The sequence below is a fragment of the Tamandua tetradactyla genome, chromosome 3 (assembly GCF_023851605.1).
Source record: "Tamandua tetradactyla isolate mTamTet1 chromosome 3, mTamTet1.pri, whole genome shotgun sequence".
NCBI classification, from domain to species: Eukaryota; Metazoa; Chordata; class Mammalia; order Pilosa; family Myrmecophagidae; genus Tamandua; species Tamandua tetradactyla.
In genome coordinates this window covers 117,809,047-117,830,575 of record NC_135329.1, presented here as the reverse complement: position 1 = coordinate 117,830,575, position 21,529 = coordinate 117,809,047, and the positions used below count along the sequence as shown (strand labels likewise).

At 36.5% G+C, this 21,529-nt stretch overlaps 1 protein-coding gene and 1 non-coding gene across 13 annotated transcripts in view; both read left to right on the top strand.

Annotated features, from left to right (window-relative positions):
• ORC4 (origin recognition complex subunit 4) overlaps positions 1 to 21,529 on the top strand; it is a 103,351-nt gene that overhangs the window by 26,259 nt on the left and 55,563 nt on the right. For 3 of the 12 annotated variants that reach the window (XM_077153734.1, XM_077153733.1, XM_077153735.1), the window contains one exon: positions 12,404 to 12,592. The exons of 8 other annotated variants lie outside the window; for them this stretch is intronic. The gene's annotated coding sequence lies outside the window, so the exon portion shown is untranslated. Of the gene's footprint in view, positions 1 to 12,403; positions 12,593 to 20,095; positions 20,252 to 21,529 lie in introns of all 12 variants that reach the window. One more of the 12 variants, XM_077153736.1, reaches the window with a different exon arrangement.
• On the top strand, positions 18,259 to 18,365 carry LOC143678409 (U6 spliceosomal RNA). The gene has a single exon (XR_013173220.1). It is a non-coding gene; the product is annotated as a U6 spliceosomal RNA (small nuclear RNA).

Below are 21,529 nucleotides of genomic sequence, written 5' to 3'. Positions count from 1 at the left end.
ATCCTTTGCAGTGATAAATTTCATAGGGGCAAACCCCAAGATGTAGGGCTCAGTCTGTTGATTTGGTTGTCCCCCCTGCTTTTGAGGTTATCAGGAATTCTCCACATGGGGGAATGTCATGGGCAGGTTCATGTGTCAACTTGGCCACATGGTGGTACCTGTTTGTCTGGTTGGGCAAGTGCTGGCCTGTCTTTTGTGATGAGGACATTTCATAGAATTAAATCACGATCACATCAGCTGCATCCACAGCTGATTCCATTTGTAATCAACAAGGGGTGTGTCTTCTGCAATGAGTGATGCTTAATCTAATCACTGGAAGCCTTTTAAGGAGGATTCAGAAGAGACAGTCTCTTCCTGCTTCGCCAGCGAGCCTCTCCTGTGCAGTTCATCCAGACCCTCCATCAGAATTGGCTTCACAGACTGCATTCCCACGGTTACGTGAGACACTTCTATAAATTTTATGTTTGCTAGTGTTTCCTGTTGATTCTGTTTCTCTAGAGAACCCTAACTAATATAGGGAAATTGAATTTTTCCCTATTTCTCCCTATTCCCCCCAGGGGACTTTGAAACACTCTTTATTCACTGTTCAGATCACTCTGGTGATTTTATCAGGGCATCACACTAACTTGAACAAACCCTATTCAATGTTCCATGCACTTAAGATGTTTAATTAAGCTGTCTGTGTAAGTTAAATTAGGAAATACACTAGTCAAAATATAAATTTTGCACCAAATTTACTCGTTTTAGTCTCACACAGAAGTTGGAGTTTTAAAATATGAATGACCATCTATTTTCAATATTGACATTCCTTTGTTCTTCCTCATGAAAAAACATTTTTGAATTTGTACATTTAGTGACTATCATTATACACTCTAGGCATTCCTAAATTATACCATCTCAGTCTTTATCATCTGTCTTTCTTTCTGGTGTCATTTATGCCCCCAGCCCTTCTCCCTCTATCAGTCTCACATTCAGCTTCATTCATTGTACTTACATTATTGTGCTACAGTCAGGTAGTATTGTGCTATACATTTCTGAATTTTTAGTCAATCCTGTTGTACTATCTGTATCCCTTCAGCACCAATTACCCAATCTCTACCCTATTTCTGTCTCCTGATGACCTGTGTTCTTAACTGAAATTCTCCAAGTTCATTCATTAATGTTAGTTTATATTACTGAGACCATACAGTATTTGTCCTTTTGTTTCTGGCTAATTTCACTCAGTGTAATGTCTTCAAAATCCATCCATGTTGTTACATGCTTCATGACTTTATTGTCTTACAGCTGCATAATATTCCATCATATTTATATACCACAACTTATTTAGCCACTCATCTGTTGATGGACATTTGGGCTGTTTCCATCTCTTGACGATTGTAAATAATGCTCCTATAAACATTGATGTGCAAATGTCTATTTGTGTCCTTGCCTTCATGTCTTCTGAATGGGATTGCTAGATCATATGGCAATTTTATATTTAGCTTCCTGAGGAACCACCAAAGTGCTTTCCATAACAGTTGTATGATTTGACATTCCCACCAACAGTGGATAAGTGTACCTCTTTCTCTACATCCTCTCCAGCACTTATCATTTTCTGCTACTGTCCATTCTAGTGGGTGTCAGATTATATCTCATTATGGTTTTGATTTGCATTTCCCTAATAGCCAGGGAAATTGAGCATCTTTTCCAGTGCCTTTTAGCCATTTGTATTTCCTCTTCTGAGAAGTGACTATTATGTCTTTTGCCCAGTTTTTAATTGGGTTGTTTTTCTTTTTGTTGTTAAGTTCAAGAATCTCTTTATATATTCTGGATACTAGATAGACCCTATCTGATATGTGGTTTCCAAGTATTTTCTCCCATTGTGAAGGCTGCCTTTTTACTTTCTTGACAAAAGTTTTTGATGCACAAAAGTATGTAATTTTGAGGAGTTCCCATATTTCTTGTGCTTTGGATAGAAGATCTAGGAAACCGCCTCCTATTACATGTCAGTAGTGGATATTTAAGGCAAAGAAAATATACTTTGAGTTTCTAGTGACTCGAGCTCAATACTGAATGTAAAGATAAACTTTGGAATGTTGCTGTATTTTTCCATTGTTCTTTACGTTAGGGCGTTAATCTACCTTTAGAAAAAAAGTTTCCCCCTGCTGATCAATGGTATCATTTTTTTCTATTCTCTTTAGTATATATAATAAACTAGAGTAGAGCTCTCCAAACTTTCTCCCTTTTTCCGAAAATAAAAACAAAGGAAATTGAATATGCACGTTTTCTTATGTATTGGATATGTTTGCTGCCCATCTAAATAAATATACTGTAAAACCTATATAAAATATAAATTTCTTAATGGATAACAAAAAATAGTTTTTAATCTTTATTTACCAAATAAAATACTTTTCACCTTCACCCAAAAAAAGACATTTTAATGGAAGCAATATGATTGGATATCCTTCATTTTTTTAAATTCTTGATTTAAGGTTTGATGCAATGAATGGGTGGTCTTGTGCAATGTTTATTTTAATATTTTTAAATTTTTATTTAAATACCAAACATTTTATATAGCACTTATTACATGTTAGGCACTGTTATTTGTGCTTCTTATAAACATTAACTCAGTTAATCCTCATAACCCTACTAGGAGGTAAATACTATTGTTATCTCTACTTTGTAGGGGAGAAAACTGAGGAAAAAAGAAATAGTGGTTTGTCCTAAGTCACAGAGTTAGTCACTGACAGAGCAAGATTCAAACACACAGATAGTCTGCTTCTAGAGTCAGTGTTTGTTCCCTTAACCCTTAAACTGTACCGTGTTTCTCTGTTTCTGTTATAGCTGATACAAATAACTTGGCAGTGATACATAGATTCATATAGAAGAAATGCATTGCTGTTTTTTATTAAATCATATTCTTCATTTTTCATTCCCATTCGCAGTTTTAGTAGGAACTGTTAGTAAATTTCAGCCTTGCTATAAATTAGTTTTCTTACAAATGAGTTGGAAGGTGGCAAGTTTTTAGTTTTTTAACAAATGGATAAAAAACTCAAACTCTTTATAGAAGGGTCTATTAATACAAAAGAAAGTCCTGTTAATAAGTGTTTTAATTGTATTGATACAAGAATTTTTCTTTTGTACTCTGCCAGCATCAATGATAGAAACATTTGAGAATGTTTCCCATGGTATGACTTTGTTATGAAGTCATTTCTTTTATCTTTAAATTCTGGGGTATTTTTGTGTGTATGTGGTTTTGGTTCTTTTCTATCTGCTAAATAATGTGCTGCTAACTGTCAGTCATTTGTCTTTCCAGGAAAGATCTGCATTTGGAATACCTGAATTATTAGGCTTTCATTTAAAAATAATAGTACATTTAAATTCAATTTGTCGATTGAATTCAGTAATTCCACTCAGTTGGGCCTATGAGCCTGCATTATTGAGCCTACATTGTGTGGTAATGAGCTGAAAGTAACTAAACAATGTGATGGTGCTGTTTTTAACCTCTCCCAGTTAACTCTTGCTCTTGGAGAAGTGGCATGACATGACCTGCTGATACAGGTCTATGTGCTGCTACTAGTGTCAATTTATATATTAAAATTAACTAACTTTAAGTTCAGTTTTTTAGATTAAACATATATAAATACAAGTTCCAAAATATGTAGTTTATCCTACTGGTTTATTTTGTACCAACTACTTCGGGCACCACTGATCTGTAGGAAAACAAAAACTTTATCTGTTGTAACCTTGACACACTTGAGCAACTTCGAAACTAAATATGACATGTTTACAGTTCTTTTCCCCTGTAAATGCTTTCTCATTATGCAGTTTTACAGCTTCAGTTCATTTTACCGCTTTCCTCTATTTTCCTTTCTCATTGCAATGTTACTGTTTACATTTTCCTTCATAATCATTTTCCATATGACCATTGATATTCCAAAGTTTCTGTAATGGACCTGTATACTTTCTAATGAGAAAAATAAATAAATTTAGTCTTAAAATTATTGATGTGTGGGCCATGCGACGATGGCTTAGTGGCAGGATTCTCCCCTGCCATGCCAGAGACCCCGGTTAGAGTCCCTGTGCCTGCCCATGCGAAAAACAGAAAAATATATATAGATGTGGACAAAATACATACATTGTACAGCTGTACATTCAAAGGGACGTGGATTGTCCAAATTTAACATCTAGAATGTGAACCATTTCCTTTCATGGTGCATCTGACTATTCTTTTGTCCTTCAAAGAGAGGCCCATTGACTTTTTTTTATAATTTTTTATTAATTAAAAAGAAATTACAAGAAAGAAACACAAACATCCGTAATATATGCTCATTCCGTTCTACATATATAATCAGTAATTCACAGTATCATCAAATGATTGCATATTCATCATCATGATCATTTCTTAGAACATTTGCATCAATTCAGAAAAAGAAATAAGACAACAGAAAAATAAAAAAAAAATTTTTACATACCATACTCCTTACCCCTCCCTTTCATTGATCACTAGCATTTCAAACTGAATTTATTTTAACATTTGTTCCCCCTCTTATTTATTTTTATTCCATTTGTTCTACTCATCTGTTGACAAGGTAGATAAAAGGAGCATCAGACACAAGGTTTTCACAGTCACACAGTCACATTGTGAAAGCCATATCATTATACAATCATCATCAAGAAACATGGCTACTGGAACACAGCTCTACATTTTCAGGCACTTCCCTCCAACCTCTCCATTACATCTTGGATAACAAGGTGATATCTGCTCAATGTGTAAGAATAACCTCCAGGATAACCTCTCGACTCTGTCTGGAATCTCACAGCCATTGACACTTTGTCTCATTTCACTCTTCCCCTTTTTGGTTGAGAAGGTTTTCTCAATCCCTTGATGCTGGGTCTCAGCTCATCCTAGGATTTCTGTCCCACATAGCCAGGAAGGTCCACACCCCGGGAGTCATATCCCATATAGACAGGGGAGAGTGGTGAATTTGCTTGTTGTATTGGCTGGAGACAGAGGCCACATCTGAGCAACAAAAGAGGTTCTCTTGGGGGTGACTCTAAGGCCTAATTTTAAGTAGGCTTGACTTATCCTTTGTGGGGTTAAGTTTCATGTGAACAACCCCCAAGACTGGGGGCTCATCCTATGGTTGTCTGCACTGCTTGTGAGAATATCAATAATTCAACTTGGGGAGGTTGAATTTTCCCCTGTTCTCACCATTCCCCGAAGGGGACTTTGCAAATACTTTTCCACTCACTGATCAAATCACTCTGGGATTCATTGGGGCATCACTCTAGACAAACCAATAAAATCTAATGTCCTATTCAAGGTTCCATGTACTTATGTTGTTCAACCAACTATCTACATAAGTTATATTAGGAGATGCACAAGTCAAAATATAAATTTTGTACCAGTTAAACATTTTTTGATTTAGTCTTACACATAGGTTGAAATTTTAAAATATTAATTACCATCTATTTTCAGCACCCTGCAGTAATGGCATTCCTTTGTTCTTCCTCATGCAAAAACATTTTTAAATTTGTACATTTAGTCATTATCATTATACACTCTAGGCATTCCTAAATTATATCATCTCAATCTTTTTCTTCTATCTTTCTTTATAATTTCATTTATGCCCCCGGCCCTCCTCCCTCTATCATTCTCACATTCAGCTTCATTCAGTGTTTTAACATAATTGTATTACAGTTAGGTAGTGTTGTGTTGTCCATTTTTGAGTTTTTATATTCTGTCCTGTTGCACAATCTGTATCCTTTCAGCTCCAGTTACCCAATATCTTACCCTATTTCTGTGTCCTGATGGTCTCTGTTACCAACAAAATATTCCAAGTTTTATTCACTAATTTCAGTTCATATCAGTGAGACCATACAGTATTTGTCCTTTTGTTTTTGGCTAATCATACTCAGCATAATGTCTTTAAGGTCCATCCATGTTGTTACATACTTCATAACTTTATTCTATCTTACAGCTGCATAATATTCCATCGTATGTATATGCCACAGTTTGTTTAGCCACCCGTCTGTTGATGGACATTTTGGCTGTTTCCATCTCTTGGTAATTGTAAATAATGCTGCTATAAACATTGGTGTGAAAATGTCCGTTTGTGTCCCTGCCCTCATGTCCTTTGAGTAGCGACAGCATATAGATGGGTCTTGTTTTTTAATCCATTCTGCCAGTCTGTGTCTTTTGATTGGGGAGTTTAATCCATTAACAATTAGTGTTATTACTGCACAGGTAGTACTTTCTTCTACTATTTTGCCTTCTGGATTTTATATGTCATATCTAATTTTCCTTCTTTTTACCTTTACTCATAATCTTCCTTTCTACACTCTTCTCCACTCCTCCCTCTTCTGTCTTTTTGTATCTGTCTCTAGTGCTCCCTTTAGTATTTCCTGCAAAGCTGGTCTCTTGGCCACAAATTCTCTCAGTGATTTTTTTGTCTGAAAATGTTTTAATTTCTCCCTCATTTTTGAAGGACAATTTTGCTAGATATAGAATTCTTGGTTGGCAGTTTTTCTCTTTTAATAATTTGAATATATCACCCCACTGTCTTCTCTCCTCCATTGTTTCTGCTGAGAGATCTATGCATAATCTTATAGGACTTCCTTTGTATGTGATGGTTTGCTTTTCTCTTGCTGCTTTCAAGATTCTCTCTTTCTCTTTGACCTCTGACATTCTGATTAGTAAATGTCTTAGAGTACGTCTGTTTGGATCTGTTCTCTTTGGGATGCGCTGCACTTGGATCTGTAATTTTAAGTCTCTCATAAGAGTTGGGAAATTTTCAGTGATAATTTCCTCCATTAGTTTTTCTCTTCCTTTTCCCTTCTCTTCTCCTTCTGGGACACCCACAACACATATATTTGTGTGCTTCATATTGTCTTTCAGTTCCCTGAGTCCCTGCTCATATTTTTCCATTTTTTTCCCCTTTATTTTCCTTTTCTTGTTGGATTTCAGATGTTGCATCCTCCAGTTCAGAAATCCTATGTTCTATCTCTTGAAATCTACCATTGTAGGTTTCCATTGCTTTTTTCTTCTCTTCTGCTGTGCCTTTCATTCCCGTAAGTTCTGTGATTTGTTTTTTCAGACTTTTGATTTCTTATTTTTGTTCATTCCTTGCCTTCTTTATATCCTCCCTCAATTCATTGATTTGGTTTTTGATGAGGTTTTCCATGTCTGCTTGTATATTCTGAATTAAATGTTTCAGCTCCTGTATCTCATTTGAATTGTTGGTTTGTTCCTGTGGGCCATATCTTCAATTTTCCTCGTGTGATTTATTATTTTTTGCTGCCATCTAGGCATTTAATTACCTTAATTAGTTTATTCTGGAGATTGCTTTTACTTCTTTTACCTAGGGTTTTCTTGCTGAATGAATTTGTTGTCTATTTGTTCTTTGACATTCAATTCAACTTTATCTGGACCTCTAGCTTAAGTTTTGTTTAACAGAGAATTTTTCAGTTCTTGTTTCCTTGTTTCTTGCCCTGCTTGTATGGTGCATTTTTCCCCCCACACTTAGGAGTTCTACTTAGGTATTATAGACTGCAGCCGGATTTTTCCAGACCAAACTGGCCTCCTATCAGGAGGAAATAGTGACCTGTGTTGGTTTTCCCTGAGGGTGAGACCCAGCAGGTTGAAAGACTTTCCTGTGAAGTCTCTGGACTCTGTTTTTCTTATCCTGCCCAGTATGTGGCACTTGTCTGCCTGCAGGTCCCACCAGCGTAAGATGATGCGGTACCTTTAACTTTGGCTGGGGGGGGTGTGGTTGAGACAGAGGTTGTAGGCTGGTTTTATGGCTTCAAATTACCAAGCTCTGGTGTCTGAATTCCTTGAGGGAGGGATCCTACCTGATTTGGGCTTCACCCCTCTCCTGGGGAAGGCACAGGCTCCAGACAAGCCCCCAAAAGAGCTCACTTCTGCCTATGCCTGGGGCAGTTGCAGCCAGAGGAGCCCTGCCGCTGTATCCAAAGGCAGTCAATCCTTTGTAGAAACACAGCCACAAAAACCTTTGTTTCCTTCTTTTTTTTCCTTTTTCCGTCAGGCCCCTTGGCGACAGGGCAAAAATGAGCGACCTCCACTTTGACCATGTTCACCTGAGCTGGGGGCCTATTTTTAGTAGTCAGAATTTGTTAATTAATTCCACAATTGTTGTTTGGTTGGGCTCAGCCCCTGCTGCTGGTAAAGTCCTTTCACCTCTGGGAAGCAGCCTGTCGGGGAGGGGCACTGGCCGCCATGGCTTGGGAAACTCATGGTTCTAGGGGGGCTCGCAGCTGGTCCAGATTGGGGTACACTGTGTGTCCGGTCACTGACATGGCCCCAGGAGCTGTTCTGTACTGTGTCTGGTTATTTAGTAGTTGTTCTGGAGGATGAACTAAAATGCGCACATTGTTAAGCGGCCATCTTGGCCCGGAAGTCCCCAGTGACAATTTTGATACCCTTTCTGATGTTTGGAGGGTTTTTTCTATGTCCAGTTGAAACAAACTAGACAACACTGCATTGGCAGTCTCTAAACCTAACAGCTGCTCCTGCTGTATAGTAAGCTACATGATATTGGGCAAGCCATTGAAAATCTCTATGCCTAGTTTCCACCCAAAAATCAGTTTTTGTCTTTGAAACCTATGTTGCATTATCTGAAGTCAACAGTGATTTTTTAAGCAAGTTACTCTCAAATATACCTTTTGGTATTCCAGAGCAAGTGTAAAATTTGATCATTCTGAGTTCTTTTAGGACAATCATATTCTAGATTAAGTTTAATCTTATAATATAAATGTTATATGCTATAGATAGTCAGCAAGCAGAGGTATTTAGTGAATTGGCCAGAGTTTTAAAAAATTCTTATTTAAGTCATTGTCTCCAGGAGAAGTTCAATGTCTTTCCCTTTTTGTTTAGAATTGTGTAATTCTCAAAGACAATGATTAGCACCAGCCTAAGATGAGGAGCTTAAGCAGGGTGCCTGTATTGAGTGGCGTGTGGAAAAGCATTCCACATATTGAGCAGGATTTGAGAGTAAGTTATTAGTGTCACCTATTCTTTTCTCTATATGTTTAGAAGTAAAGAGAGTTCACTAAACAGTGCTTGTTACTCTTAGCTTTGTTAACTACTGTTAACTTTAGTTTTGGTCTAAGATACACTATTATAGAGTCATTGAAGTAGAGAGAGACTGAGGAAGGTGAGGGCTTGGTGCTGAGCAGGGCACCATTGGAAAGCAGAGTTATAACCTACAGAATCTGAGGAATAGTGAAACAACGTACTTCGTAATCTTATGACTTTATCAGCACATAACCCTTCAAAAGTATGGGAATGGAGAATTAAGTGTAATAAAATTAGCCATCTCAGTTGAAATGATAATGTACCAACATTTGAGCCATCCTGCACTGTTTAACTTAATGTAAAATTCAAAAATTCCAATTTTAAATACAGTAAATAGTGATGATTAATATTATTTCAGAATTTTACCATTGAAAAACTCTGATTTGTAAAGGTGTAGTTGTAGGGATCTTATTGTTACAGGGAAATGTAGATAAACTATTCAAAGACCAGGCAGCAGGAGGTGACATATTTTTACAATGCCTGTCATTTTTGTCCTTTTTGATGCATGAATAAACTTTAAATGGTCAGTAGCTTTCTGATTTATAATTCAGAAATGCTCTAAAGTTGGAGTAATGAGAACATTCTCCACCATATATATGTTTCTGTATGTCCAATTCTGTGTATATGTCAGAACCCAGTAGACGAACTGAAGTCTGTAGAAAATCATATCTGTAGAAAATCATATCTACATTGGTACTCACTTATTTCACCAGTAGTGTAGAGCAGTAGTTCTAGACCTGATGGAACAGTAGAAGCAGCCAGGGAACATTCCCAAAAGTGCAATTGAATCTCAAAAATAATTTTTTTAAAGTGTTTCTTGATGGGGAGTAGTTGCTTAATATATGCAGAATGTTTAACTAAGTTGAACTTAAACATTTGGAAATAGAGGTAACGGTAGCACATTATTGTTAGGATAATTAACAGTGTTGAATGGTGTGTGAATGTAGTGGAAAGAGTCATGTGTATCACCAGATGGAAAATTGGAGATTAAAACATGGGAATTTTAGACACTTAGTATAAAATTTCATTAATGCCAATTGATTTTTCCTGGCATTTTAAAAAGTAAAGTCTAAAAATAGGGTCCAGAATTTGTGAGTTTATTGTTATTTTGTAAAGGAGAATGCTTTGATTGGACGTACCACGTTAAGATACTTTGTTAGCTACACTGGTTTATAAGAAATTAGGAGTAGTGGAATCACATCACAGGTGAATGTTTGTGATTGGTGTGCTTGGACGTGGTATGAGTGAATATTCTGGCTTGGAAGTTTTATGTGTCTGCATGTTTATGCATGGGTAAAATGCCATTGTTGATTATTATTTATCCAATTAATGATTTTTTATGTTCTCAAATTAAAAATTTTTAAAACAATAATTAATCGATGACTGCCGTGTTTATAATATAATTATACTGCTTATATTCTGAACAATTTGATCTGGTAGTAGTGTGTAGAGAAAAGGTTATATAGCTTAGAGCTAACTTCAATTTGCTTAAACACTTACATAAACACATATAATAAGTGAAGGTATATATTTTATTCTTTAATCAAGACCAAAGAATTGAAACAATAAAATAAAGTTAAAAAAAAGAAAAGGTCTGGGGAGGGTGTGTTTTGTTTTGTTTTTGCTTTACTGCTCTCAGCAAACAGAATGTCTTTGCTGGTCTACCTTGATTTTCAATGCAGTCATCTCATTCTGGGCAATACTTGAAACACCTGTCATTTAACAAAGAAAAGTACCTCCTTTCTCTGGTACTTAGCAGTAAATTTTGTCAGTGTGTTCTCAATACAGCTATAAGAGGCTCATATGTGATGTTTACTGCTCAAGTGGTAAGTGTCCAGAAAGACTCGACTGAGGTAGGCATGCATTCCTCAGGTTTCATAAAAGGAATCCTACTGGCATTTACCACAAACTCTCCAGACATGCTTTGTGAACACAATCCAATTTTTTTCAGCTCATTTGTAAATCAGAATCACCTGCTAGTACTAAAATACAAAAGGAGGCTGTTTCAGTACCCAAAGATTCAGGTATGCTGCCTTGGAAATTGATTTTTTTTTTTTGATGAATATTTATCCATGTTGTTCTTCCCGTATACTACTTGTTCTTTGCTATTGACCTTGAATGTGGAATCGTAACTGACAGCCTATCTAACAGTGTTAGAGTATTAGTTCTTAACCATTCACCCTGAGCTTGAGTTTGTGAGACTGTGATCCACAGATAGCTCCATTAAGTTAACTGACTTCATCACAGTAAATGTCTGTCTTCATCTCCTGAATCAGAACACATTTTTTCCCTGTCTTTTTGTATCAGAAACCTTCCATGCGGTTTGAAACCCATCTTAGACTGACCCTGGGTTGATGACCTTTTTAAAATTTTTGTGTATTGTACTGATTTTTGGTTTTGTTTAATTTTTATTAGTCTAGGCCTTTTGACTTTTCCCAGCAAAAAAATTACTGGTGAATCAGAAACCATAATGAAAGCATTATCTTCTATACTGTGAAAGTATATATTTTAAAAATTTAATATGTAACAATTGAAAAAATTGGAATATAGAGTATATCCTTTATATCATTGTTAAATTTATTGAACTTCATTATACTTAACTTGGTAGCATAAGTGAATATCTTTGTCCTAGGGAGATATACATGGAAGTATTGCATGTCCAAGGAGCATGATATTTGCAGCCTACTGTCAAGTGTTTAGAAGCTGGATAGATATAACAAATATGGTCTCTGGGTATGGGTGACTTAGAGTTCTCTTTATTGTTTTGTATTATTTTTGCAGTTGTCCTGTAAATTTGAAATTATTTCAAAATGTTTTTTAAAAGTTATTTTTAAAAATAAATTAACATTTGCTAACTTTTTAAAAGATTGTTTTTTAAAATCCTTTTGCTTGTCTTTTAAAACAAATTAATTATCTAAACGAATTGTATTCTAATCACTCTGAAATTCCATTGCTATGCACAAGTATGATAATTTGCTGCATATATTTCCATTGAATCATTAATGAACTTAACCTTTTCTAAAATCTTATTGGTAGTTTGAGTGCCATGGTATTTAATTATTGAAAATTAATCATTTTGGCCTAGTAGTTGATTTAACCTAACCTAAATGGTTTTTGTCAATGAATGTACGTGTGTATCACCTCCCTTGGCTAGATTTCATTCTACAAATATTCTTTTGAAAATACACTGTGTATTGATATGTTCTAGTTTATTTGGGTACCATGATGGCGTAATTCTGAATCCCTTACTTCACTGAGCGTATCATCCAGTGCAGCAAACATGTGAACACATAGTTACATCACTGTCTTCTAATTATGTTCCAGGAAAGGGGGAGACGTCAAATAATCTGAAAGCACATGAGGAATACATAAATCTCAAGATTTCCCACATGTGAATGAGAGGAGTGTTATAGAAAGTATCCCAGAAGAAGGAATATCTCAACTAAGACCCAAGGGTGAAGTTAGCATACGGAGAATTGATAATTATTCAGTTTAGAATATTAAGAAAAGGAGGTAATAAGTTAAACTGGGAACTCATTATCCAAGGCCTTCCTTTTAAATCATGTTAGGATTTTGAATTGTTGGTATTGGGAATGGAATTGAATGGTTTTTAACATAGGGGTGGTGAAAGGTAGCAAGACTTGAAGACCCATAAGAAACTGTTACAGTTTATTATTCAAGAAATTCTGGCAATCTTGATTGTAAAATTTCAGAAATGGGTAGCACAGTACTACCTAACTGTAATGCAATAATGTTAGTACTCTAAATGAAGCTGAATGTGAGAATGATCAGAGGGAGGAGGGCTGGGGGAACAAATAATATCAGAAAGAAAGATAAACAGTAAAGACTGAGATGGTATAATCTAGGAATGCCTAGTGTGTACAATGATAGTGACTGAATGTACAAATTAAAAAACGTTTTTGCATGAAGAAGAAAGGAATGTCAATATTGCAGAGTATTGAAATAGATGGTCATTCATATTTTCAAACTTTAACTTATGTGTGAGACTAAAGCAAAAAATGTTTATTTTGTACAAAATTTATATTTTAACTAGTGCATCTCCTAATATAACTTACATGGACATTTTAATTGAGCACCATAAGTATATGGAACCTTGAGGTAGGGCTTGAGATTTTGTAGGTTTGTCCAGAGTGATGCCCCGATAAATCCCAGAGAGATTTGAGCAGTGAATAAAAATGTATTTGCAAAGTCCCCTTGGGGGAATGGTGAGAAAGAGGGAAAATTCAGCCTCCCCATTTGGTGAAGGCCTAACAGTGAGGACAACAAAATCGATAGGTCAAACCCTCAATCTTGGGGTTTGTTCATATGAAATTTATCCCCACAAAGGATAGGCTAAGCCTACTTAAAATTAGTCCTAAGAGTCACCCCCAGAGAACCTCTTTTGTTGCTCAGATGTGGCCTCTCAGCCAACATGGCAGGCAAACTCACTGCTCTCCCCTTCTCTATTTGGGACTTGACTCCCAGGGGTGTGGGCCTTCCTGGCAACATGGAACAGAAATCCTAGAATGAGCTGGGACTCAGCATCAAGGGATTCAGAAACCCTTCTCAACTGAAAGTGGGAAGAGAGAAATGAGACAAAGTGTCAGTGGCTAAGAGATTTCAAATAGAGTTGAGAGGTTATCCTGGGGGTTATTGTTACGCATTATATAGATAATCCCGTTTTAGTTTAAGGTGTATTAGAGAGGCTAGAGGGAAGTGCCTGAAACTGTAAAGCTGTGTTCCAGGAGCCATGTTTCTTTAAGATGATTGTATAATCATACAGCTTTCACAAAGTGACTATGTGATTGTGAAAATCTTGTTCTGATGCGCCTTTTTTCTATGATATGGACAGATGAGTAAAAAATATGGATTAAAAATAAATAATAGGGGGTGTAAATGTTGAATTGGGTAGAGGGAAATACTAGTGGTCAGTGTGAGGGAAGGGTAAGGGGTATGAAATGTATGAGTTTTTTCTTTTCTCTCTTTATTTCTTTTTCTGGAGGGGTGTAAATGTTCTAAGAAATGATCATCGTGCTGATTATACAAGTATGTGATGATATTGTGAGCCATTGATTGCATACCAAGTAAGGAATGTTCATACGTTGAGAATGTTTGTGTTGTATGTGCGTTGGTTTTATTAATGAAAATTAAAAAAAAAAAAAAAGATTCATCTATGTCATAGCATGTATCAGAATTTCATTCCTTTTATGGCTAATATTCCATAATGTATATTTATTAAAAAAACAGAAAAAGAAAAAAAAATAAATCTGGCAATCCATACTGAGATAGAGGCAGCTAGTGACAGAACTGGATTGCATTGAAATTTTCTAGGCAGTAGAGTTGGACTAGTTGTTATTTATAACTCTGAGAATCAAAATTAGGTTTATTAATTTTACCAAACCACAGAGAGAAAAATTTAGTGAGATTTACCCATTTCACAACTCCCTGTGGTCATGTGGATAACTCATAATGGATTTACTGAAATGTCTCCCGCTTAATTATTGCAGTCAGCTAAGTTTGCATGTGAGCTTATAAATTTTATGGCCTTCTATTTTAGAGTGGTAAGTAAAATCATAGTTTAGATCATATATTTGGAGGAAGTTGTGGTCCCAGGATCATTTAGGACATCAGTTTGGCATAATTTGAGAAGAAATTCAACCCAATTTACTGTGATAAACTATTTGCAGATAATGAAGATTTAATTGTATCACTACTACTCTTTTTGGTCATTAGGCAGTTGAAGAACTAAAAATTAGAATTGTTATTTTTTTAGAACTTTTTATTTTGAAGTTATTACAGCTCACAGAAAGTTTCCAAAAGAAGAGCCCTGTTAACCCTTCACCCAGCTTCCCCAGCATCTTATCAAAACCAGGAAATTGGCATTTGTACAGTACTGTTAACTGGATTACAGACTTCATTCAGTTTTTATCAGTTTTTACTTGCACTCATTTGTGTGTGAGAAATAAAGATTTTCTTCTGCAGTTTTTTCCTATGTATAGATGTAGGTAGCCACCACCACAATCAAGATGCCGAGCTCTTCTATCACTATAAATAAAATCCCTTGTGCAACCCCTTTATAATCATACCCACCCCTCCTGTCCTTGTCTCCTGGCAACCAGGAATCTTTTGTCTATTTCTATAGTGTTGTCATTTCAAAAATGTTATATGAATAGAATCGTACAGTATGTAACCTTTTGAGATAAACTTTTTTTTTTAACTAATAATGCCCTTGAGATTCATTCAAATTGTTGCATATATTAATAGTTCATTCCTTTTGTTGCTCAGTTGCATTACATTGTTTGGATTTTCAAAAGTTTATTTAACCATTGACTTGCTGAAGGACATTTGGCTTGTTTCCAGTTTTTGTCTGTTACAAATAAACCTGTTAAAAACATTGTTTACAGTTTTTTTGTGTGAACATAAATTTTCGTTTCTCTGGCTTTAATGCCCATTCTAGTTTGCTAGCTGCTGGAATGCAATATACCAGAACTGAAATGGCGTTTAAAAAGGGGAATTTAATAAGTTGCTAGATTACAGTTGTAAGGCCTAGAAAATCTCCCAGTTAAAGCAAGTCTATAAAAATGCCCAAATTAAGGCACCAACAAGAGGTTACCATCACTCAGGAAAGGCTGATGAAGTTCAGGGTTACTGTCTCAACTGAAAAGGCATGTTGTGAACATGGCAGTGTCCACTAGCTTCCTCTCCAAACCTCTTGCTTTATGCAGCTCCCTGGGGCATTCTCCTTCACCTTCAAAAGTCACTGACTGGTGGGCTCTGTGATTCTCTTGTCATTCTCATCACTCTGCTCTGTTGCTCTCTTGTCATTCTTAAGCTTTCTCCAAAATGCTTCCTCTTTTTAAAAGATTCCAGTAAACTACTCAAGACCTACCTGGAGTGGGTTGAGTCACATCTCCCTCTAATGAAAGGTTAATACCCACAAGTGGGTGAGTCACATCTCCATGGAGATAGCCTAATCAAGTTTCCAGCCTACATTATTGAATGAGAATTAAAAGAAACGTACTCCCACAAGATTGATGAGGATTAAAACATGGTTTTTCTAGGGTACATAAATCCTTTAAACCAGCACAAAGGCTAAGTGTAATTGCTGTGCTATATGATAAAAAAACTATGTTTAGTATTTTATGAAACTGCCCAGTTATTTTCCTGATTGACTACTGTGCTGGTCTGAAATGATTTATGTATCCTAGAAAAGCCATTTTTTAATCCTAATCCCATTTTGTAAAGACCGCCGTTTCTTCTAATACCTATTCAGCATTGTATGTTTGAAACTGTAATTAGATCATCTCCCTGGAGACGTGATTTAATCAGGAGTGGTTGTTAAGCTGGATTAGGTAGAGGTATGTCTCCACCCATTTAGGTGGGTCTTGATTAATTTCTGGAGTCCTATAAAAGAGGAAACATTTGGGAGAATGAGCGATTCAGAGAGAGCAGAGCAGAACAACATAGCCACGAGAAGCAGAGTCCACCAGCCAGCGACCTTTGGAGATGAAGAAGGAAAATGCCTCCCAGAGAGCGTCAAGAAACAGAAAGCCAGGAGAGGAATCTAGCAGATGATACTATGTTCTCCATGTATCCTTCCAGCCAAGAGAGAAGCCCTGATTGTGTTTTTCATGTACCTTCTCACTTGAGAGAGAAACCCTGAACTTCATTGGCCTTCTTGAACCAAGGTATCTTTCCCTGGATGGATGCCTTTGATTGGACGTTTCTATAGACTCATTTTAATTGGGACATTTTCTTGGCCTTGGAACTGTAAACTAGCAATTTATTTAATTCTCCTTTTTAAAAGCCATCTGTTGCTGGTGTATTGCATTCCGGCAGCTAGCAAACTAGAACAACTACCATTTTATGTTCCTACTTACAATGTATTAGAGATCCAGTTTCTGTGCGTCCTCACTAGCATTTGATGTTGCCACTATTTTTTAGTTTTATTCTCCTAATAGTGTAACCAAGAAGTTAGGAGTTAAGGGATGATTGTGGGTACTGAATAATTATGTAGATACTCCTTTTTTACCTTCTCATATATTGGAGTGTACAGAGGGAAATACCTGAAATCTCTGAACTGTAATCCAGCTGCCTAGATCTCTGATAATGATAGTGTATTTGTTTGTTAAGCTTCTGGAATGTACTATACAGGAAATGAATGGCACTTGTAAAGGAGGGTTTAATAAGTTACAGTTCTGGTGCTGAGGAAGTGTCCAAACAAGGCATGAACCAGAGGTTACCTTTACTCAAGAAAAGTTGATCCATCTGAAACACCTGTCAGATGGGAAGGCATGTGGCTGGTATCTACTAGTCTCTTGCTCCTGAGCTCAGTTGATTTCAGCCTGTGTTTCCTGGAGGGAATTCCTCATTTACTGTATATGGGCTTTTGCTTAGCTCATCCTCAAAACAACTCTAGGTTCTGGCTTGGGAAGACATATGGTGATGTCTGTTAGGCCTATATCTCCAAATGTCCATATCTTGTGTTGGCTTGTCAGCTCTGAAGTAATTGTTATCCAAGGGTTTGCGTTGGCTCTGAGGTTTTCCCTTCTAAAGGCTCCAGCAAACTAATCATGACCCATCATGTATGGGTGGAGTCACATCTCCATCTAATCAAAAGGCCACACCCACAGTTGGGTGCACACATCTTCCTGTAGATAATATAATCTTAATGAAGGACCTTGGGCCGACCCAAAACTAACCCACCCCAATTCCAAAGTTATCTTGATAACCAAAACTGGATCTAACCAAAATGGGCCTGCTTGACATGTGCAGTAGCTTAAACTTTAACCTCTATGTTATCTATACCTCATTATAATACCAAAAATCGGTGGTGGAAGGTGGAATCTCTCTCACCTCTTGCTTTCGTTTTTGTGTTTTGTCTTATAATTTTTATTCTGATAACACATATACATCACCTCGCGTTCTTAATCCAGCGGGGACAAGGAGGGAGGTCTCTGTTCTTCCCCTCGCACTACTCACACTTGCTCGCTTTTTTCCCTCCTGCCCTGCAACACGCTCGCAAAATTAAAAAAAAAAATTCTTTCTAACTTTATAAATTCCGTTGTGACTTTTTCTTTCTAAATAACATTCGTTAGTCCGTTGTAGAAAATGTGTTATATACTGAAAAATATAAACAAGTAAATTAACATTTCATACCCTCTCCTCCACCCCCCACAGTGCTTGCTTCGGCGGCACATATACTAAAATTGGAACGATACAGAGAAGATTAGCATGGCCCCTGCGCAAGGATGGCACGCAAATTCGTGAAGCGTTCCATAATACCAAAAATCACCCCCATTATCATCTTAACAAAAGGCTGCCATTTTCTTACATAAATTCTGTAACTAAGAATGTAATTGGTCTATGCATACTTAATAATTAGATCATCTCTAATTTCATCATTTGGAGGCATTGTCCTCATTATCCTAAAATCTGCCCATCTTTTGATACAATAAAACTATCAGAATTCTGCAGTTTGGGGAGGTAGATTTTTGGGCTGATAGTGTATCGATCTCCTGCTTCGTATCTAGCAATAAACTTCTGCCAGTTTGAATCTGTTGCGGGCCCCAGAAAAGGCATGTCCTTTAATCCTCATTCAGTATTGCTGGGTGGAATCTTTTTAATTGTTCCCATAGAGATATCACCCACCCAATTGTGGGTAGTAACTTTTTATTAGGTGGTTTACATGAAGAAGTGTCTCCACCCATTCGAGGTGGAGTTGTTTACTGGAGTCCTTTAAGAAGGAACCATTTTGGAAAGAGCAGCAAGAGCCCACACAGCCAGAGACCTTTGGAGAGGATGAAGGAGAATACCCCCAGGGGGGAGCTTCATGAAACAAGAAGCCTGGAGAGAAAGCTAACAGATGTCACCATGTTCACATGTGCTTTTCCAGTTGAACGAGAAACCCTGAAAATCACCAGCCTTCTTGAACTAAGATATCGTTCCTTGGGTGACTTAGAATGGACATTTCTATAACCTTACTTTAATGTAGATATTTTCACAGCCTTAGAACATGTAAACTTGCAACTTAATAAATTCTCCTTTTTAAAAACCATTCTGTTTCTGGTGTACCATATTCCAGCAGCTTGCAAACTAAAACCAAACTCTTTCTGTCTTTGAAACTCTGGTGTCTCAGGAATTGATCTCTGAGCAAATCAAACAAAGAACTCACCACCTTTGTCCGGTAACAAAATGGTTGTGGAAATATCTCATGGTAGGTTAAATTTGCATTTTCTGTATGGCAGTGATGTTGCATATTTTTTCATGTGCCTACTGTCCACATATTCTTTTTGGTGGAATGTCTGTTCGTGTCTTTTGGCCATTTTCTAATTGGGCTGCTTATTTTTATATTATTGAGTTTTGAGGGTTCTTTATACAAGTCCCTTGTCAGGTATCTTTTTTGCAAATATTTTTCCCAGTCCATAGCTTTTCTTTTCGTCCATAAAATTACAAATATTCTTTATTGTACAGTGGAGGTATGACCATTACTTGGAAAGGACATGATAATTTAGAAGTGTACATTTAAAGTGCATAAATTCTCTAATAAAGAAAAAAAGTATGTATTTAACAAGAAGACAGTTTGCATTTCTTGCAATTAGCAATATTTAAACTCATCTACATTGTATAGAATCCTGGAAAATGCTGTTTAATTTTTTTTTTTTTTTTGCCAAGTAAATTTTATCTGCATTGAGATGTTATGTTTATGTGGAATTTTCTTCATTGCTGGGCATCTTATGTACTGTCATGATTCCAAAAGGAAATGTTTCTCAATATATTCTCTTTGTAAGGTTTTCCTTTTTAGTCAGTTGTGGTTTTTCTATGTTTTACCATTGAAAGTCACGTGACTTTATGGCTTGCTTTATTGATGATACTGATTTCACTGTAAAGAAAAAAATAAACTTTGAACTAAGACTTTATTTACAGTTAATTTATGTAGGTTGTGGGTTGGCATTGTGCCAGTTTGAAGCTATTATGTACCCCAGAAAACCCATGTCCTTTTTTCCTGTGATTCAGATTTGTTTGGTGGAAACTTTGATTGATTTGTGTCCATGGAGATGTGACACACCCAGTTGTGGGTGAGACATTTTGATTGGATTGTTTCCATGGAGATGTGACACACCCAATTGTGGGTGTGACCTTTGATTATGGAAGTGTGACTGCCCATTCAAGGTGGGTCTTGATTAGTTTACTAAAGACCTTTAAAAGGGGAAACATTTTGGGGAAACCTCAGGTGCCAGCGCTTGGAAAAGAGTTGCTTCAGAGCTGACAGAAATGCACACATTTGGAAATGCTTGGAGTGCCAACAGAGAGAGCAGACACCTAGACAAGGATGTTTGGAGATGCAGAGTCCAGCAACATCACCATATGCCTTCCCATGAGATGCTTGGCAAGCCAGAACCCAGAATTGTGTACCTGAGAAGCTAAGTGAAAGCCCACATACACTTAGAGAGGAAACCATTGGTAGCAGAAACTGGAAGCAATAGAATCAGGAACAAGGACCAACAGATGCTAGCTACATTGCCTTCCCATGTGACAGGTATCAGCCTTTCTTGAGTCAAGGAAAGAAATCCATCATTTTTCTGGATGCCTTAGTTTGGACATTTTTATGGTCTTAGAACTATAAACTTTAACATAGTAAATTCTGAATTTAAAAGCAACATTTAACCAAAACAGCCATTCTGTTGTTTATTGTTGATTCTTATAAACCATCACTTAATGAAGAAAAATATGCGTTTTTAATAACTTAAATTAATTATGTTTTATGTGTGAGTCAGATGAGAAACCTATCCTGTATCCTCAGACCTCTTGCTTAAATTTTCTCATCAGTGTTTTCTTAATCTGTGAATAGGGAAATTAGCTTTTAATTCCAGCAACAATGTAAAATAAATAATATAACTCTAAAACATATTGCAAAACCCCTACTGTGCTTTTTAAAACTTTTCAATCCTGTGTCTAGGGTATAGTCATTCCCTTTGTTTCTTATGATTTTAACTATTGGCTCGTAGACACAGACACTTCTTTTGCAGAGAAGAATATTGTTAATCACAGAAAGGATATCATTTCATGCTACTGCAAGGGTTTTTGTTTGTTTTCAACCCTCGTGTAAGGGGGGGAAAAAGCTCAGTATAAGTGGAATAAGATAAAATAGAATACAGTTAATTAAGGTAAAGATTCTCCAGCCAAGTGTTTCAAGTAGACATAAAAGCCTGCTTAAAACTGACCTAGGGTATCTGATAACACCACTTTTCTCCTAAGAAAAAAAGATTCTTAAGGGAAAATATTGATTATCAGTTGTTTTTAAGTTTCCATTTAGGGAGCCTAGAGTCAAGTGTCCTCAGTAGTTCAGGCCTTAGTACCTGATTTACACAGTAAGGGAAGAGACAGATTTGCTTGGTATCTTTCAGGACCTCACTAATTCCCTGAATTGGCTTTCGTAGTTGCACTACC